Here is a 20,843-nt window from a genome sequence, read left to right as displayed (position 1 = left end):
TAGTTTTGTCTAGTATGTAGACCAGGAGAAAAGTCTGGTCCTGAAGGCACTGGCCTGGCTGTTCTTAGGCCATGGACCCGCAGGGAAAAGCTCCCCTCAAATCCTCTCAAGTCCCTGAGGTGGTTGTTCATACCACATGTCATCATCCACCTTCATACATTCCATTAAGTGCCTACCTGGGGCCTGGCACTGTGCTGTGTGCTAGGATGAGCACGGCAATGGTGTGTGTTATGGATGGAATCATGCCCCCCACCAAGACGTGTTCATGTCCCAACCCCTGATCATGTGAATGTGAACTCATTTCTAAACAGGATCTTTGAAGATCCTATTAATTAAGGTGACACCAAACTGAATCACAGTGGGCCTTAGCCCAACATAACAGAAGTCCTTATAAGGACACAGAAGGAGACAGACAGGGAGAGAGATGGCCGTGTGATGGAGACAGAGGCTGTTATGAACTGCCTGCAAGCCACCACCAGAAGGTCACAAACCACAGGGACAATAAATTCCTATTGTTTAAGCCAGCCAGTTTGTGGTATTTGTTATAGCAACCCTGAAAAATGAAGACAGTGCATAACCAGGATGGTGAACTCCACCTTCTGGCAAGGTGACCCATGGACCCATAGCAGAGCCAGCTGACATAAAGAGGAGAGAAGCCTCAGTTTCCCTGTATGCCATTATTAGAGGAAATCTATCATATTCAAAAAGGGGTCTAGAATCACAAACATCATTTTACAGATGGTGAGTTACTTCTTGGCAAGAGTTCCTGAGATGCTCTGGCTCTTTCTGGGTTTTCTGCTCATCACCTAGACCGATCACTGAGTCCATGTTAGTTGAATCATGTAAGAAGACACAGCCTCCATTTGGACCACATGGTTGTTGGGGAAGGAGTAGAGCCACCCCTAGAGGAGGAGGGTATTTTTCCCAGTGGGAGAGAGAGGTGCTATGCAGACAGAACACACATGTGCACACACACATGCACACACAGCAAGACAGACTCTGTCTTAGCCTAGGTTCCCCCAGTAAGAGACCCTAAGACAAAGATTTGAGTGCAAACAATTTATTTGGAAGATGTCCCAGGTGACACAGTAGGAAAGTGGGGAAGTGATAACAGGGAAGTGAAGGGTGTGTTTTCAAGCCAATTACCACCAGGGTAACCCAAGCTTAATTCTGCTAGGGAGCTCTGGGAGTCAGTGTAGGAGAGTGACTTCAGAGTTATTTTACCTGAGGAGCCATTTCTACACCAATTTCCATCAGCCATTGGTAGAGGACTGCTCCAGAGCTTGGGAAGCATTAATTCTGTGGAATTTCTGGACTATCATTAGCACAGAGCAGGCTCCAGCTGCCAGAGAAAGCCTTCATGCAGTTGGAAATCTTTCTGGGGTTCACACAGTGCTAAGGCCCTGGAAAATATTGTTGGCACACTGACAGTATCTGCTTCACACATGCTTAAATTTCAGGGGGAGTGAAAACTGTGGGAGGCCCTACATCTTTCTATGTAACATGAAGGGAAACAAGGAGCTTGAGTGCTCTCTCAGGGTTCATGGGAGTGAGGCTCAGCTGATAATAGCTCTTGGGGGTAGGCAAAAGCTGTTGTCTCCATCAGGGCAGCCCACCTGCAGTGCTGCCATTTGCAACAACCATGAGCACAAGGTTTATGGGGCAGTTCAATGTAGGGGCACACCCAATGGTTTTTTTCCATGCCAGGTGGAAACATAACCCTGTCCTGGCCAATCAGTGCATTTCATCCTTTGGCCATAGCAAATGGCTTAAGGATGCATTTTTGGCCCAGATTAGTAAAATTCAGAGTTAATCCTAGAACTCTTGCTAGAATGATCAGGAAAGGGGTCCTCTCTTTCTGCAAGACTTGAAACCAGGAGACTGTAAGCCTAGAACTAAGGGGTCACCACATAATTAGAGGCTGCCTGAAGAAAGCCAACAGAAAAAAATAGAAGTGCCAAGGGACGTGGAGAGACTGACGGCTGATGAAATCACATGAGTCTGGATCCAGCTATGCCCTTACCCAAATAGCTTTCTATCATGATTACCATAGCTTCAAAATATGTGTTGAAATCCAGTAGTTTGTGTCCTCCAGCTTTGACTTCTTAATTGTTTGTTATTTCCAAATAAATTATAGGATAAACCTGTCAACTTCTACAAAAGCCTGTTGAGGTTGCAACTGAAATTGTGTTGAATCTTTATATTATTTTCAGTAAACTTGACATCATACTGATGTTGAATCTTCCAATCCATGAGGTATATCTTTCCATCTAGTAGGTTCTTTAATTTCTCTCAGTAATGTTTGCAGTTTTTAAATGCAAAGGTCTTGCATACTTGTTATTAAATATATTCCTAATTGTTTTGTTTTGAATTTGATTTCCAATTTTTGTTACTATTATGTAGAAATGTAATTCATTTTTGTATATTGGTTTTGTATCCTTTGGACTATCTACATAAACAATCCTATCACAATTAAAGACAGTTTTACATCTTTGTTTCCAATCTTTAATTCCTTTATTTGTTTTCTTGTCTTATTGCACTGGCTAAGACCATCCAGTTACAAGGTTGAATTGAAATGCTAGAAGCAGACAAACCTTTCTTTTTCCTTGTCTTAGGTGGGAAAGTTCAGTAGCTCAACACTATATATGATGTTAGCTCTAGGTTTTTCATAGATGCCCATTAGATTGGGGAAGTTTCCTTCTGTTTCTAGAGTTTTTATCCACGAATGGGTGCTGAATTTTGTCATATGCTTTTTCTGTTTCTATTGTGATGATTATAGTTTTTCTCATTTATTGTGTTAATATTGTGAATTACTTTGCATTTCAAACGTTAAACCAACTTTACATTCTGGGAATAGACTCCACTTGGTCATTTTTATGTGTTGCTGAATTCAATTTACTAATATTTTGCCATGGATTTTTATGTCTACATTCACAAGGTATATTGGCCTGTCATGCTCTTTTCCTTAAATTTCTTCATTGAGTGTTGTGTTAGGATTATGCTGACCTCATAAAATGAATTGTGAAAATAAATTTCTCTCCTCTTTTTCTGAAAGAGTTTGTACATGATTGGTATTTTTTCCTTTAAGTTTTGATAGAATTCACAATTGAACCAACAAGGCCTGAAATTTTCTTTGCAGGAAATTTTTGGTAATGAATTCAGTTTCTTTATAAGATATAAAGTTATTTAGATTTTCTATTTTTTCCTGTGTCAATTTTGATAAGTTGTGTTTTTTCAAAGAATTTGTCCATTTCACCTAAGTGAAATTTATTGGCATAAAGTTGCTTATAGCTTTCCTTTATTATGATTATAATGTCTGTATGGTTGGTAATAAGCTCCCATCTTTCATGCCATACCTTGGTAATTTGTAGTTTCTCTTTTTTTCCTTGTTCAACCTTGCTAAAGATTTATTAATTTTATGAAATTTTTCAAATGACCAAACTTTGGCTTTGATAAAAACTCTAGGTTGTTTTCTAATGTTTTTATATGTATTATTTTTCTTCCTTCTGTTTCTTTAGGTTTAATTTCTTCATCTAGTTCTACCTTTTTGTGGTGGAAATTTAGATAATTTATTTTAAACCTTTCTTCTATTCTATTATAATAATTTTAAAGCTATTAATTTCTCTCTAAGCACTGCTTTACCTACACCGTACAAATTTTTATATGTTATATTGTGTTTTCACTGTCATTCGATTTGAAATATTTTCTAATTTCCCTTAAATTTTCTTCTTTGATCCACAGTTATTTAGAAGAGTGTTACTTAATTTCAAAATAATTAGGATTTCCCAGGTATTTTATTACTACTGATTTCTCATTTTATTCCATTGTGGTTAGAAAACATACTCTATAAGATTTCAATCTTTTGAAATTTATCAATGTAAAATAAAAGTGTAACTTACCTTATAGAAAATGCTAAAGAGGTATGATTATGTGTGATGGGAATTCAAAGAGGGAGAGGTAAAATGCCAGGTGGAGTCAATCACAAATGCTTCTGCAAGGAGGTTACATTTGAGCTGGTCTTGAATCATGTGTAGAATTAGAAATGAGGAGATGGAGGGAAAACCACAATTAGACTCAACTTTCCTTAAAAGGAAGGTTGCATGGAATCATTTTGAAGACTTGGGTTTATGAATCCCAAGATCTCAGAACACTGCTGGGAAAGTGATTACAGACCCATGTCCCAAGACTTTCCTCTGAGCTGGTTCTAAACACCTGCTCCCAACCACTTAGACGTTTTGAACTCTGGATCTGGCATCATATACTTTAAAGTAGCAATGATAAGGACCAGATTTCATAACTTGAAAGGTACTTTTTATTTTTAGAATACTCACTCTTCTATGAATTTTTTTTTTTTTCCCCTGTTTGCAGATCTGGAAGAATGACAAGTGGGCTACATTGGGAAGTCGGTATTCCCAGTCATAACCTCTCCCTTCCAGATGTTTAGAATTCACAATGACGATATTGGAGAAAAGCTTCACTTGTGTCTGTGGTCACATGGCAAGAGTCATTCTTAGAAACGTCATAGGAAGAAGGCAAGTGATTTCTGGGGATTTATGTCATCTGAAACCAGCTCCTCCTGGTCAGAGCCCTCTGGGTAAATGATGCAAATAAGTTTAGGCCTGAGACCATTATCCTTCAGCCAAGTACATGCAGGCCACAACTCAGATTTGCAGGCATCTTTGGGGGTTTCAGCCACCACCCCAGAGCTTCAGGACAGGGATGGTGTTCTCTTCTCCCCTCCCCAGGCCCTGGTACTCCAGAGTACTTCATGGAAGTCCAACAAATGATTGAGCACAGGCTGAGTGAGCCTTCGTGTTTCCTGAGCTCCAGCACACAGCAGGAACAGCCTTTACCCTGAACTTGCCTCTGAGAGGTGAGATTGTTGCCCTGATCTTTGGTGTTTCCTGGAGGTTGAGTTCCCAGTATAGAAGGTTTGGTTTGGAATGTTTTCTTAGATCTACTCTGACATGCCAACACCTACACCCCCGCCTAAACTTAATATTCCTGCCAGCTCTGCCAGGTGTCATGGCTCATCTTTGCCACAGATGCACTGAGAGGAAAGAGGTGAAAGACTGACCTAGAACAAACAGGAGCCTTTGATAGCTGAGTCTCAAAAGACCAAGAAGTCAAACCAAGTAAAATGTGGTTATCAGGACCTCCAGTTCCAGATAGACTCATTTAATGTAATTCCTAGCAAGAGAAAAGTAGTCCAAAGTTAAGGTTAACTTTAGACCTAATGAAACCTCTTTGAAAACAGCAGCTTGCTGTTTCATTTGGCCTTGCTGAAGTCCAGTGTCCTTTGACCAGAGGCTACATACAGGGCACACACGCCCACCAGCTCACCTGCACACATTTCAGATGTTTGTTTACAAAGAAATCTGCCCCAACGACTCCATCTCCAGTGAGGGGTCGTTTCCTTTCACAACTGAGAGTCTGCAAGGGTTCTCTATCCAGGTTGGGGATGAAGATGAAGCTCTCCTAAAATGTCCCTCTTCAGAAGTGGCTGATGGTTTCATGTAAGAGACATAGACAAGGTTAGAAAGTAGGAAATGCCTCTGAGAATGTGACATCTCCAGCGATGGCATCTGGTTGTGAGGCTTTCAAGGGTAGACAGTCTTGACAAAGCCCGCAAGGTCAGTTCTTAATGCTGGGCAGACTGGGCATCTGATCCTTCACCCTGTAAGTGAGGAGGACAAAAAATCCGGGGGGCTACAGGCTGGGGGTCTCTGAGGCTTTTTAGCCTGGATGAATTTTAGAAAGTTAAATAAGCACTTGAAACTTGTGTCTGGAGCCTTCTTCCTGATTGATTGCTTTACATTGCGATCCCCATGTTAACTTGTCAATAACTTTTCCACTGCTTCCCCCCTGCTTTCCTCTCTCTTTGTATAGAGGGTAAATATTTGAGGAGTACAAGATTAGGAGACACTGAGGTTGAGATTGGAAACTAGAAAAGACCTAAGTAAAAAAAACTAAATGCCTAATCAGGCCCAATGGCATATGTTCATCAGGGGAGAGGAGGACGGAATGCTGATAACCAGAAAGGACAAGACCTCCTTGCAATTACCTCCCACAGATTCTGATAATGCATTTACAAGCCCGCCAAGTGCCACAGAGGAGACTTGTTCCAAATATAATGGGTTTGGTGGCCTGTAGTGAAGTCGATGTCATACTTATTGGAGATGTCTCCAACATCTCCCCAGAATTGTGCCCAGGGCAATAGCTATTACAACAACCTCACCGAAACAGGAGTGCCTTAGCATGCTCCACCCTCCACTTTGGAGGTGAAACTTTGTGCATTTGCATACATTCCTGACACTTCCTAAACTCCCTCCTTGTGTACAAGATTCTTGGGCTCTAACATAATTGGTTTGCATTTAAATGCCCAAATGTGATTATATAACCTTGATTCAATTAACAGGTCTGACTTGATTCAAGACTTGCTTAGGAATGAACCAAATAGTCATCCAAATAATAATTACAACAAGACAAACCAGCCTTGCTGGTCTCCAGTGTTGGGAACTGAAAGTAATTCCCAGTCATCAGATGGGGCTGATGGATCTAGAAGCTCAACTCCTAAAACTGTGCTCACTTGCCTTTGAGGCCCATTGTCGTGCATCTGGGGTTTTCCAGTAGTGGTCAGTGAGGATTCTGACAATTGCTCCTTCTTTCCAATGTAGAAATGAGAAAATGGCATCCAGGAGAGGTGATGTTGCGGCCCAGGTTTATTCCATCAGCTGAAAGCAGAGTGAGAACTTTAGTTCAGCCCAAAGGGTCATAGAGCTCATCTGGTCCAACCTCCCACCCAGTTTAAGAACCCCTGACTGTCATCTTGCCTCTGCTTGGTTTCTGCCAGTAACAGGAAGCTCACTACCTCAGCCAATCTTGGATGACTCCAACTAGGATAAACCCTTCCTTGTTTTCATCCCAAATCCACCTTCCTATAACTTTCATCCAAAGGTCCTTTTATCCTTGGACCTCCAATGCCATTTCTTAACTTCCTCAGCTGTACTCTTCAAAATAAATTCTGGATCCCAAAAAGCTTACTCTGCTGAGATATCTTGACCAGCAGCTTAGACTCTTACAAAACCCAGTCATGGAGTCGCCCTGACTTCCCAATGTTTCGGAGCTACACCACCACAACACCATCACCACAGCCCCAAGATTTAGAATTCTTTACAGAAAAGGCAAGTGGAGCTATAAAAGATGGATCCCTCTTAAAATCAAAAAGGAAGCATAAGAAAAAACATAAAGAAAGATACAAAGTATCTATCAAAGAGTACTAAGAGTACTACCATGGGAATTAAGGAATCTTTTGCCTCGTACAGAATCATTTTGAAGACTAGAACAAAGTCAGCAAGGAAAATGAAATAGTATTTTAATCAAAGCTTTTGCCAATAGAGTGGCATATGTTGATGGGAGGATCTGAATTTTCTTTCTAAAAAGGCTTCTGTATCAAACTGACAGTGTCATTTATAATTAGTCATAATGATATCTGGTGATTTTCATAACATTACAAATGGATCCCACTGAGAGCCAGTTTGGGGAAGGGAAAGCCAGATAAGCTAATAACCTGATTCGATGTTCAACTTCAAGAGATTAGAATTAGTCACAGTTTATACTATGTTAGAGCACCTGTGATGCTGTACTATAGGTACAGCAGACCTGCCTGTCTCCCCACGAGACTCTGTGGTTCTTGGAGGCAGGAAGTATGTCCCCTTCATCTCTGTATGCTCGGAGTTGTCACAGGTGGGTTCTCAGCAGATTTCTGTTGGACAAACTGATTCTTACAAGATTTTTATTCCCTGGATAGTTCAACAGTTTGCAGGAGTCAACCAATGGTGTATTCTCACTTCAACCTCCCACTTTTCATCTCACACACCTGTATACATAATGGAACAAATCCTATGCAGGAAATCCCAAAGTATAGATTAGGGAGAGATTGACAGTGCAAGAGAATTACTTACTTTAAAAAAATTTTGCCTGGACTGTGTCAATTGCCAACAACAAAATTTATGCTATAGACTTAGTTTGGTAGTACTCTTAGTACTCTTTGATAGATACTTTGTATCTTTCTTTATGTTTTTTCTTATGCTTCCTTTTTGATTTCAAGAGGGATCCATCTTTTATAGCTCCAGTTTCCTTTTCTGTAAAGAATTCTAAATCTTGACAAATTAAAAATCCAGTTAGGCATTTGGCTACAAAATGCATGAAACAACCTTTTTTACCTAATCCCAACCTTAGTTATACCTTTGTTTTCTTTCACTTCTAAAGCTTTTTTTTTAATGTTTTCTTTCTGAGCTATTTTCTTTACTTTTGCTCTGAGAGCTAAACATTCTGCATCTTCAGAGCTACTTCTCTTCCTTTTTCCTGTTCCACCTTCAGGTAATCTGGACACTTCAGTTCTTTCCTGTTTTTTCTTTTTCTTTGATGGTGGCTTTCGGGGTTCAATAATTTCTACTTTAATAACTTCCTTTTACTTCACCTTCATTTATTTAAATATTAAATAATTAACTTACAGCTACTCTTTGGACAGGAATGGGCTTATTTTTCACTGTTTTTGGAAATATTCCAGATTTTCTTGGTGCTTTTTCTGGTGGATTGTTAAGAAAGTGAAATGGTTGCAAAATTTTGTTACTGTATCTGGTTAATTTTTATTTTTTATTTTTTTTTTGCCTTTTTCTTAGGATCTGGACTTACCTCAATAACTTTTGATGCTTGTTTTTTTGTCTCAGATTCCACAAAGGCAAATCCCTTTGGATCTCCAATAGACTTATAATGCAGGATGCTTATATAAGCAATATTGCCACATTTCCCGAATATTCTTTCAATCCAGCTGTGATTAACATTTGGGGGAAGTCATTCCTATGATAAATGGAACACAGTATTATATGATTTAGACACTACAGGCTTGAAGTTTTATTCACGATTACTATTTTAGAAGGTCAATACATTTCAATAAATTTTAACATTAAAAAAAAAGCATCTGCCACTTAGCCATTATAAACAATGAACTCCCCTACACCATTTAAAATGATCCAATTTACAAAATTTTCATAAGCAATTCTTGGGAGCATGTATCACAAGTAAATACAATCTCATGCAGCTACCGGAGATACAACAGCCCTGACAAACTCAAGGATCAACCTTAATATCCTTTTGATATTTTCCACATTTCTGTTGGAATATGCCATCAAATCAAGGGGCCTGAAGGAAACGCAGGAAAGGACTTCCACAGTTTGAGCTTCTTCTATGGGGTAAGTTCCCTTTCATATCCCTGAGCTCTGGGCATGTGAAGCCTCGTAAATGTGGTCCAGGACCTTGGGATCATGAAAGCTGCAACACTGTAAATCCAAATGGTCTCCAGAGTCAAGGGAAGGAGACTTGCATTTAAATACTGTGAGTTGTTTTTCAGATATTGAAGCTGAGGCTTAGAGAGATTAATGTCTGCCAAGTCACATAAAGAGGAGGAGGCGGGATTTAAACCCAGGACCTGGGCTTCCAAGAGCCTTCCTGCAACAAGTGTGCCTGCCCCACCCCACCTCCCACCCCTCACCCCCGTCTTGGGGAGAGAAGGGGCACAGCCACCTTGTGCTTCTTGGGCAGGGCGGCTGTGGCTGTTTTCTCACCACTGTCAAGAATTCCTTTGCTTTCTGCCTCTATTTGTAAAGTACTTAGAAAAACATGCATGAGAATCCCATTCTGATCTCAGTGCGAGGAGGGAGCCAGCTCTGTGTGAGTGGCTGCCAGTGAGCACCTGCCACGGATGGCTGGGCTGGGTTCTAGCAGACCGTTCTGCTATGGTTTCTCCCGCCTCCTTTCCCTCCTTACCTGCCTCTTCTGCATGATCACTCCATCCGAGAGGGGAGAAGCCACGGTAGTCCTGGTTCCCCTAGGCTTCGATTCTGACTTTGCAGGGGTCAGGCAGAGACCTTGGCTTCTGGACACCCAACCTGGGGTTTGGGTTAGTCAGACCCTATAAGCCAAAAAGAGGAGTGCAAGCCCATTATGGGTCTCTCACTACCTACAGAGGGAGGGGGAAGCATCATCAGGGAAAAGGCAGGTGCTTGGCTGGTCTGATCTAGATCTAGAGCGGGCTGCTTGTGTGGCATCAGGGATGAAGCCAGGATGGCTGGGGTGGCCCCTGCCCTCTGCGAAGAGTGGGGTTAGAACGACATGGACTAATTGATTTAGTTTCCCATTGTTCACTTACCTCAAGGAAGCTCGGAAAAGAGGGCTCTGCTTGGCACCCCTAATCAATAATCTTATTCTACCCAGAGAATCATGGCCCTTCTCCCTGGCCCTGCCCAGTCTACTCTTCAAGCCTCACCCCCCCACCCTGTCCCCACCCATGCATTGCCCTCACCTCTTTCTCTTTAGCCTCAAAACACACCATACTCTTTGACACTCTTGAGCCTTCCTTGTCCCTGCTACGTAAGAGCTCTCCCCCATTCCCCTCTTAGCTGTCTACACCCAGCTCAGATGGCATCTTCTTGTTGTGACTTGCCACAGTGTGTCAGGTGAAATTAATTGCTCCCGCATCCAAATTCCATAACACTTTGCACATCCCTCCATGTCACCCTTCACGCTGTGTGGGAGCTGCCCACTTACATCAGCCTCACTGGTTGGACAGTGCACCCTCTGGAGGGGAGGGACCATTTCTTATTCCTATTTACTCCCCCGGGGTCTAGCACACAGGAGGGGCTCGATGACGAATGTTGTTGGGAACTGGCAGCAGCAGCAGTGGGAGATATTCTTTGTGCTCCAAGGGGGGTCCTGGGCAGCCCCCGGGGGCCAGGAACATAGGACAGGCTCCCTAGTGACCTGACTTCTTCTCCCTCCCCCACCACGTTCTCAAGGAGGACACTGCACACCACCAGCTCTAGTGTGATGAGGTCGCTCACAGAGGGCAGGGTTTGGTTTGGGGGGTTAAGGTTTTCTTTAAGGACTTCAAAGTTACTTTTCAACCCTGTGATGATGGTTCCCTGGGAGAGGAGTGTAGTCAGAGAGATGGCATCATCATTTACGACCTGGGTAATTTGAGTAAGTTGCTTAATCTCTCTGAGGCTCAATATCCTTATCTGTACAAATGGGAAAATAATGCATACCTCATTACCTCATGTTGCTGTGAAGATTAATATGACTATTTATTGAATTTGTTGTAGAGCTTAGGCTCTGCAAATATCACTCAGCCAGAAAGTAACAGAGCCAGAATCAGAACTTTAGCCACTACACCATGTGAAAAGCGCTTTTAAAACAGAAAAAGACTGCACAAATGGTATTGATAGCTTTTATTGAAGAACTCTGGGAAAAGAAATACATTTTTTTCTGGGCCCTGGTGAGTAGCTGTAACAGGAAGTACAAAGGCGAGGGGGTGATCAGGACAGCTAGCTGTCTATCAAACGGACTGTGCACTGCCTTCTATAGGCTGAATTGTTTCTGGGAAGCGGGTGTCCAGCCAGAGATTGCCTTTCCCAGCCCCTTTGCATCTAGGTGGGGCCATGTGATACATTCTCCTATGGAATGTGATCAGAAATGATGCGTGTCACTTGCAAGTCAAGATGATTCAGAAGCGGGTGTGACTTCTTTACATCTACCAGTTAGATGCCGAGGACTTCCAGGCGCGAGGATCGAAGAGCTGCACAATGGAAGTAGCCCATACACCTGATCACCATGTGGAGAAAAGCCTCTCGCTGACTGATGTTTTAAACCCTGGAAACTGGGGTTTGCGATTCATTACAGCAGCTGGTAGAACCTTAACTAACATAACCTGCAGGTAATATTCACAGCTGGTATCACAGAATGGTAGCGAGGGGTGTAGCACGGCCCCCTGAGAAAGAGATGGGGGATATTTTCAGAGCTTGGCTTGCTTGGTTTGGGGCTGAGGACCCACCTTCAAGTTCAGCAGCTCTCAAAGACTGAGTCATGACTCATTGACTGTGAGGTGGATTGCAAGAAACCCAGAGGAGTTTTGTCTCCTTCAAAGACATGTCACCCATTCCGTGATAAGAACTGGGTGTGGGCTGGAGAGCGGGAAGGCAGAGAAGGGAGCTGTGGTTCTTGGTCTGTGAGGGGCAGACATGGGAGCCTGTCCTCACGTGCTCTCCTAGGCAGAGCGTGCCGGGGAAAGCAGCTCTGTGGTCCAGTTTGGGTGGCAGCCCCTTAGCTGAGCATAGCATTGAAGGGACCCAGAGATTGTTGTGACTTGTGCTCAAAGTTCAATGGTCAACTCAGCAGGTAAACTCACTGCCCTCCTCCCGTGTGACTCGCAGGGGCATAAGTCTCCCTGGCAACGAGAGACATGGCTCCCGGAGATGAGCCTGGAGCCAGCAACTTGGAGCCAGCAACATGGGACTGAGGGAGTTGTCTTGACCAAAATGGGGAGGAGAAGTGAAGCAAAATAAAGCTTCAGTGGCTGGGACGTTTCGGGGTGGAGTCAAGAGGTCATTCTGGAGGTCATTCTTATGTGATCTTTAGTGTGTTGGAATGACTGGAGGGAAATGCCTGAAACTGTCGCACTGCAACCCAGTAGCCTTGATTCTTGAAGACAAGTGTACCACAACTGTTTAGTTTACACGGTGTGACTGTGTGATTTTCAAAACCTTGTGGCTCACACTCCCTCTGCCCAGTGTGTGGATGGTTGAGTAGAAAAATGGAACAAAAATTAAATAAAGAATAGGGGGGGTGGGGGATGGGATGTTTTGGGTGTCCTTCTTTACTTGTATTTTTATTCCTATTTTTGTTTTTGTTCTTGTTTTTGTTCTTTGGAGTAATGAAAATGTTCAAGTGTTGATTTGGGTGATGGATGCATGGCTGTATGATGGTACTGTGAGCAATTGATTGTGCACTGTGGATGATTGTAGAGTATGTGAATATATCTCAATAAAACTGAATTGAAGAAAAAAACATTCAGTGGTCAGGGGGAACTGCACCAGGGCTGCCGGCTGTGATGGGAGCCTAGGCCCCATAGCCATACACTCCAGGTTCATCAACAAGAGGAGTCTGAGCTCAGGGCCATACCTGAGTTCTTCTACAGCTTGGAGGTGAGAATGACCAGGATAGACTCAGAGGCTCAAATAGGACTATGGAATTACAAACCAGCAGCAACTCAGCAACAGCCTGTGGAAGACCTTTCTCTTTCCAGGCTCTGCCCTCCCCCAACCCCACCCCGGCCCCCAAGAAACCAAGGCTGACCCTTGGGTTTCCAAGAAGCATCCTGTGAACTCAGACTTCTTGGTCTCCTCACAAGGGAGTGACCTTGGGAAAGAGAGCAGACCATTCTTGCAGTAGTGGAGATGAGGCTGGAGCCAGCCTGATGCAACATGTAAAAGAGATGCAACCTCATTTTATTCCTCATGTTTGCAAATAATTTACTGCTTTGATGAGCTAAAGCCATTACCCTACAATCACAATGTTCTAACTCATGCATTTTCCTATGTTCCTAAACTAGAGAGGAAGAGGTGGTATAAGGGACAGGAAGCCAGGAACTGCACATAAATTTGACGGTGGTGTCAAAATGTGGGAACGTCCATAGGAATAAGTCATGCAGGCAGAAGTCCTGCATTAAAAAAAAATGTTGAGTTATTGTTTTTCATAGATTTTTTTTTTTTTTTAGGGATTCAATGTTTGTTAAATGCACAAATTCCTCCCTGCCCCTCACTATAGCATAAACTCTCCAGAATTCTCCCCCAGAGGCCATCAGCACTGCTGTGGGCCCTCACCTCTCTTTAGCTTGCCCCTGGCGTTCCCTGGGTGATGTAGCCCCAGGCACTGAGGACTCCTGAGCAGCCAAGGAAAAGATCAAACACAGCTCCTGCCTTCCAGTGCAGCCCCTGGCCCTTGGCGTCTCTGGGAGTCAATCCTCAACCTTCCTACAAGAAAGAAGGTGTCTGCTTCTTTCTCTAGTTCTGGGTGAATGCTGGTATTTCCTTCACTAAGGCCAAGGAGGGTGTTAGCCCCCTGCTTATGTCTGAGCCCTATTTAAAGAATGCTGTTTGGGCTCCTTGGCATTTTCTCACATTCTCTTATGCAACGACCTCAGCCTGGGCCCTGTGCAAAGGCCAGCTGATAAGCCTTTGAAATAGTGCCACGGCTGCCGGGATCCCACTGCCGCCTCCTGGGAGCCCATCCCGAGGCCAGAGCTGTGCCACGGCCGCCGGGATCCCACTGCCACCTCCTGGAAGCCCATCCCGAGGCCAGAGCTCAGCCATAGCCAGCCCACTCAGTAAAGGGAGGCTGACTCAGAGCCGCCAACCCGGAATCCCAGTTCCCATAACGTGACAATCGCTCTCCTCTCCACTCTCGCCAGGATGACCCGCCCCTTTCTCGGGCTGTCGGTGCTCACCGTTGGAGGAGCACTTACTGGGTCACGGGAATATTTTCACATTCTCTTTTGCAGCAGAGTGGGGAGGCAGTTGTGGGGACTGGAGGTCATTCACAGACCTGCCTGCTCGGTCTCCTCTAACCCTCCTGTCCTCTGGCTGCCATTCAGAACAGGTCGAGCTATAGTTCCTGACCCCTGGAGTTGAGCCACACTACTGGGAGTCCACACTGGAACAAGTGGAGCCCAGCTGGGCTCATCATGCATTGCAAAACGCAGGCCCACTCCCGTGGATGGCTGCATATTTTCAGGGTGGGAAAGAGGGCTTGGGTTCTCGGGATTGCCTCTGGCTCCTGGTTTCAGCTTCCACCAGATTCTTTCAGTGTGAGTCACTTCGCCATCCTGTACTCACTGTCCTGGGTCTGCACCCACCTGTGCAACTTGGGCGCTTGCCTTGATTTCCACCTAAACCAAACCCATCACCTGCCCAAGGCCTTCTGAGGGCAGCAGACTCTGTCAAGGCTGCTCGGGCCAAAGGGATTTACTCTGCAGCAATGCAAACAACTGAAAATGGAAACTTTGATCATTAATGGGCCTGAGGCCACCCCCACCTCCAGAGATTTCTCACTGGCCAGACCACGCCACATAGTCACCAGGTCAGTGGCTCTCAGAAGTGTGGTTCGTGAACCGCCTGTACCAGAATCACCAGTGAGGGGTAGGGGTCTGTCTGGTGTGTGTGTGTGTGTGTGTGTATGTATGTATGCATGTGTAAGGGGGAGTTGTGTTTTTTTTTGTTTTGTTTGCTTGCTTGTTTGTTTTGATTTTGTGTTTTTGCTAGGACACTTGATGGTAAGTAAACCTTTATATTTGGGGATATTTTTCTAGGCTACAGTGCCCACACAATACCTCCATATCCACTAAATCCAAAGGGTTGAAAGGCACAATAAATGTCATTCGCTTCAGGGGTCTTCAAGCATTTTGCTGGTGGATCTTCTAAAAGGTTTTTGAAATATTCTGCATTCCCTCACACATTTTTGTGTCAGCCTCTAAATATTTTCGTTACATTTAATTTTCTTTGTTTCATTAATGAAAGTTAATTTTCATTGTTTTTTTCATGAGGTTTAAATAGCTGCAAAAGATTAAATTCCCCTGTAAATATTGACATTTTACAATGAACTATTATGTCATTCATTTAAATGTATCCAAATAGAAATTAAATATCATAACAATTTGATATCTTCCATCATCTTTCTTAAAAATACCATGAAGAAACTCTTCTTTAGCAGTCAGAAACTTTCAATCATTCCTTTTTTCTCCTTGAATTTGTATTTCTTCTTCCCCTACAGAGCTTTACCTTAACATAATATACACTTACGATTACAACCTCTTGTGATCATATTTCCCTACAAAAAATGTATGTAAGTTCAAATTTATTTATTTTTTACCATTTCTGTGATCAAAAAGCTTTAAAGTTGCACTGTCCAATATGGCAGCCACTAATCACATACGGCTATTTAAATTAAAATTATTTAAAACAGCTCCTCAATCACACTAGCCACATTTCTGTGACTTGGGGCTACTGTATTGATCATCATGGATAGCACTGGTCTATGATATTAAAAGATTTTCTTCTGGACTGAGTTATCATTACAATTAGTCATAACAAACAATTGGCCAAAACAACATAAATGCATTATACATTATTACATATTTTCATGAGATATTATTACAGAAAAAATTTTATCAGATGCCATTCTTTCTGAGATATTTGAACTTTTTTGGTTATGTATCCATGGTAACTATTACTATCTCCAGAATGTCTAGAATGAGACAGATTTCAGCATCAATTCTATGTATAATTTTCTCTTTTAAAAACATAAGTGGCAAGAAAACTTGCTCATATAAATAAGTATATGAGAATAGAGGGGTTGTATTACAATGGTGTTATTTGATTCTTTGAACTCTTTCAGAGTGATACCCAAAAATCACAAATAATCATAAGATTATTTTTAGTGATCTATCATCTGATATTAATAAATGTTCCTTAGTTTCTCTTTTAATTTGGTTTTTAAAAATCAGATAAAACCTGATTTACAAAAGGATTTGTAACCCACTTGTTAATTAATTTACTTTCTCAGCGCAAACCAATTACTTAAATTGTCTCTTTGATTGGACCTCTGGGATTTACAACGAAGAAGAGTAAGGGTGGACTACCCTTTCTTTTGAAAAATGGGAAAAGGACATTTATGAAGGGCGGGGGGGAAGAGAACCAGCCCCAAATGGAAGCATTGTCTTCCTGACAATTCAAGGGGAAAGAGTAAGGAGGACACTTGGACGTTGAGCATGTTATCTGCACTGCAAACTTTTAGAAAATCTTGAGAATACATATGTTCACCCCAGGTTAAAGCCCACTGCTCCAGGAATTCCAAATGCTTCTCAATTCAGCTCTCACTTTCCCCTGTTTGGGGCCACATGGTTTTATCCAAACACACAAATTTGTTCAGCAGAACTAAGGGCCAGGCACCTATTTACTCTTTTTTTCCTTTCCTTCCCCCAATCCCTTCCTTCCTTCCTTGCAATATTTTATACCTACAAAAGACTATATAGCACAAATAGTGTAGCACATATGTGGCATCAATAATAATAAACAAATGCCTAGGTATCCACCATTCAACTTACCAAGTGGCCCCTAATATCTCAGCCTCCTTCCTGGGTGCAGGGTAGGACTGCACTTCCCTGCTCCACCCCCACCCCATGTCACTCTGCCACGTGACTTGCTCTGACCAATAGAATGCAAGCAGAAGCAACAGGTGCCACTCCAGGTGGTCACTTTCAACACCCTGTACACAATTCGCTGCTTTCCTCCCACCACCCCTCACGGGCACACTTACTGGAGACATACCAATCGCTGGAGGCCCTATTAGGTGATTCACAAAGAACCTTTATCATGTTTAAACCACTGAGATTTCCCAGGTTGTTTGTTACTGCAGCATAACTAGCTCATCATAACTGGAACAGAAGTATCTATGAAACTTTACATACATTCCTCCACAGTGGTAGTCCCTTCCCTTGCCTTCAGAGGTAACCACTATTCTCGCTTTCCATTATGGTTTTAATATATATTTATGTTCCTAAATGATGTATTGTTTTGTATTTTTTTGAACTTTATAAATATGAAATCACATTTTATTGTTTTTTTAAGTATTATGAGATTCATCTATAGTATGAATACACCACAATTTATTATCCATTCTACTATTCAAAAACATTCTGGTGCTTTTTTTATTGTTATAAATAACACTGTCCTAAACATACTTGTACACATCTGCTGGGTTATAAGTGTAAACTTTTCTCTAGGTTGGCAGTTCTCCAAGTGTGGTCTGGGGACCCCTGGGGATCCCTGAGACCCTTTCTGGGGGATCTGTGAGGTCAAAACTATTCCATAATAATAATAATAATAATATGTTAATTATATTTTCACTCTTATTCTTTCATAGGTCAACAGTAGAGTTTTCCAGCAGCTATATGATAACGATATCACAACAGACTAATGCAGAAGCAGATATGAGATTCAGCTGACTTCTATTAAACCATATTTGCAGATGTATAAAACAATGCCACTTTTTTTCACTATTTTTTCTGTTTTGGAAAATATAGTTATTTTTCATAAACCTGCATTATTTTTGTTAATATATAATGGGTTATAACTGTTACTTATAAATGAATTAATAATTTTAGTTCTCAGTTTTAATTTCCTATATGGTAGATGTTGCTTGATAGAACTCACCCAAACAAAAGTTATTTGGGATCTTCAATATTATTTAGGAGTGTAAAGAGGTCCTGAGACCAAAAGGTTTGAGAACTACTGCTCTAGGATATGTAAGTAGCAATGGAATTGCCAGGTTGTAGGTTTTGCACAGCTTCAACTTTCCTATATAATGCAGTAAGTTCTCCCAAATGGTTGTGCCAATTCACCCTCCCACCGCAACACGTGAGAGTTCCTACAGCAGTGCAGATGATCCACCCTTCTCAGAAAACCTTCTGAAGGGGGTGGCTTTAAAAAGCATTCATTTTGCCCCTCTCCTTCCCCTCCCCTACACAGGCTCTCCGGGTGGGCTTCCCAGGTCTCCCAGATTCACAATCCACTTCCTGAGACGAGGGGATGCCTTTGGTTCTGGGGCCAAGGCAAGCTCTGAGATCAGAAATTGTGGAATGCCATGAACCCCTGGGGACAGCTGTCAGTGAATGCACTGGAAAGTACAGTGAGTTGTTGTAGACTGAAGGTCTGTTTATCCACTCTCCATCTCGTTTGGACCACATTACCTTAGACATTTTGTAGTCAGTAACAGGGAACTACTTCCCCTCCTCCGCAAGGCCCCTAGGTCCTCCCTTAGACCCTCCTTCCTTGAGTTCACCTTGACAGTCAGTTCACCAGAGCAGATTTTCTCCACATCCAGATCCTTCACCCCTTCCAGCCCAATGCTTCAAAAGCCCTTAAGAGGCCCTTATGGATCCTCTGGCTCTAACGAGCTGAAAGAAGCTTCCTATGAGAAAAAGTGAGTTACCCAGCCCTGTCCGAGGAGAGACAGTCCTAGGAAATGCAAGCAGGTAGCTGATTTGTCCATCCCATTCTTCCAGAGTGTTGTCAGGCAGTGACCATGGACAGTTTGTAATATTCTTTCTTTGAAAACAAACACACACCGGAATTAATTGCACTCAGAGGAAGTGGGTGAGCCATGTGCACAACAGCCTAGAAGAGTAAAAACCCTCCTGATTTTCAGAAACATGTTTGCATCAGAACGAAGTTTTTAACCAGGAAAAATGTTGCTGGGTTGTGCCGACTTCTCCCAGCGCCCTCCTCTCTCCCTGCAGCTCCCCCTGCTTCCGTCACAAGTCGGCAGGAACTTGCTGTTCCAGAGGCCGGGAGGGCTGCCAGGGCCCTCCCATTTTCCAGGGAGCTTCGTTTCTGTGTCTAAGCAAAATTGTTTAAAACCAGGAGCAGCGCAGAGCCCCGGCTCCTCACACTTCACCCCCTCCCTGACCCCTGGCCCTGGCCCTCTTCCCTCTACTGTTCTTGAGTTTGGAGCCAGCTTCCGGCTGCAGGGCAAGGGCAGGCTCTGGGCTCGCGGCCAGCAGGGGAAGCTGCCAGAGGACATTCCACTGGGCAGTGAGGCTCCCCTAAGCCCCGTCTGGGCTCAGCCTCCCCTTTCCCTCCCCCCCGCGGCGCTGTCCTACCCGCCTCAGGCTCATCAGACCCCCCCGCAGACAGGGCCCGAGAGAGACCATCACAGACCACTGGAGAAGTTTCCAATTGGAAAACCAACTGAAGGAGTGTATACAGTCTTCATTTGTTTCATTTCCTTCTTTGTGTAGAAGGTGTCATTCATTCATACCTTCATTCATTCATTCATTCACTCACTCATTCATTTTCTGTCCAACAATGTATCTACTTCGTAACAACCTCTGTTCTGGGTGCTGACAATATGGCAGAAGACAAAACAGGTAAAAAATACCTGCTCCTGTGGATCTTATGTATTATGGATGTTAGGAATTTAATAAAAGGAAGGAAAGAATGGGAAGTTATTGGAAATATGATTACAAAGAGAGTAATCAGAAGGCTGGTCAGTCCAGGGGAATGACAATATCCTTTGACCCCGTCACAGTCTCAAAGGGTCATCCAGGCCTCACAGGGCCTGGTTGAGAAGCCCAGATCTTACAATCTGGGAGCCAAGGGTGACAGCTAATGGGAGTGGGAAATCAGAAACGTGGGTTTGGATTTTCCACTGGAGCAGATCCGCAAAGGGGAAAGAAGTGGGCCGTCGGACCCAGCAGCAGCACATCCCTCTCCTCATGGGTGGGAGCAGCTGGCAGGGCCACCCTCAGGGGGAACCGCGGGCTGGGAAACGGGCTGTTGGTCTTCCTGCTTGTCACTGCTATTCTAGTTGTTACAGGAGCAGCGAGACCATTATAACCACCCAGCACCCACAGCAACAGTGCTGGAGGACCCAAAAAGGAACAACCACTTCCTCTCAAGAACTGTGGTGATGTCTTTGCAAAAGAAATTCCGTTCTCCTCAATGAACTAGTCAGCTGTGGGGAGGGGTGCTCGATGGCAGTTCCTGATTATTGTTTCTTGGGCAATGCCTCCAACATTTTGCTTTCAGTGTCTTTGCTTCCAGCTTCTCTGTGTGTGAATAGTGACCCATACACATTCATTCCTTCAATGCACATATGCTGGGTGGTGCCCATGTGCCAGGCTCCATGCAGGGTGCTGAAAATACACATGTGGAGGAGAGGCGTGGGTCCTGCCCTGCGGTGTGATGGAGGGGCAGGTGTCCCCCTGAACAGCACACACCTGCTGAGGGCCCTCCTGGAGGGACCCGTGAGCAGGGTGCTTGGGGCAGGTGGGAGGCACACCTGACACTCCCAGGGAGTCCTCGGGGGCTCATTCAGTGCTGGGACTCAAAAGGGCTAAACTCGGAAGGGATAGCAAGTTAGCTCAAGACGAATGATTAGAAGGTTCCAAG

The 20,843-nt window shown here is 43.5% G+C and overlaps 1 long non-coding RNA gene across 1 annotated transcript in view; it reads right to left on the bottom strand.

The window, feature by feature from the left end:
- Positions 1-6,598: 6,598 nt before the first annotated feature.
- Positions 6,599-20,843, bottom strand: part of LOC119512578 — a 50,786-nt gene continuing 36,541 nt past the window's right edge. Inside the window, exons 2-4 of the long non-coding RNA XR_005212407.1 lie at positions 9,829-9,973; positions 8,698-8,862; positions 6,599-6,734 (exon numbers count right to left, since the gene is read on the bottom strand). This is a non-coding gene — a long non-coding RNA (uncharacterized LOC119512578). The remainder of the gene's footprint in view (positions 6,735-8,697; positions 8,863-9,828; positions 9,974-20,843) is intronic.

Source organism: Choloepus didactylus, chromosome 17, assembly GCF_015220235.1.
Source record: "Choloepus didactylus isolate mChoDid1 chromosome 17, mChoDid1.pri, whole genome shotgun sequence".
Taxonomy (NCBI): Eukaryota; Metazoa; Chordata; class Mammalia; order Pilosa; family Megalonychidae; genus Choloepus; species Choloepus didactylus.
Note: the sequence above shows the minus strand (reverse complement) of the source record. Positions and strands in the feature narration are given on the sequence as shown.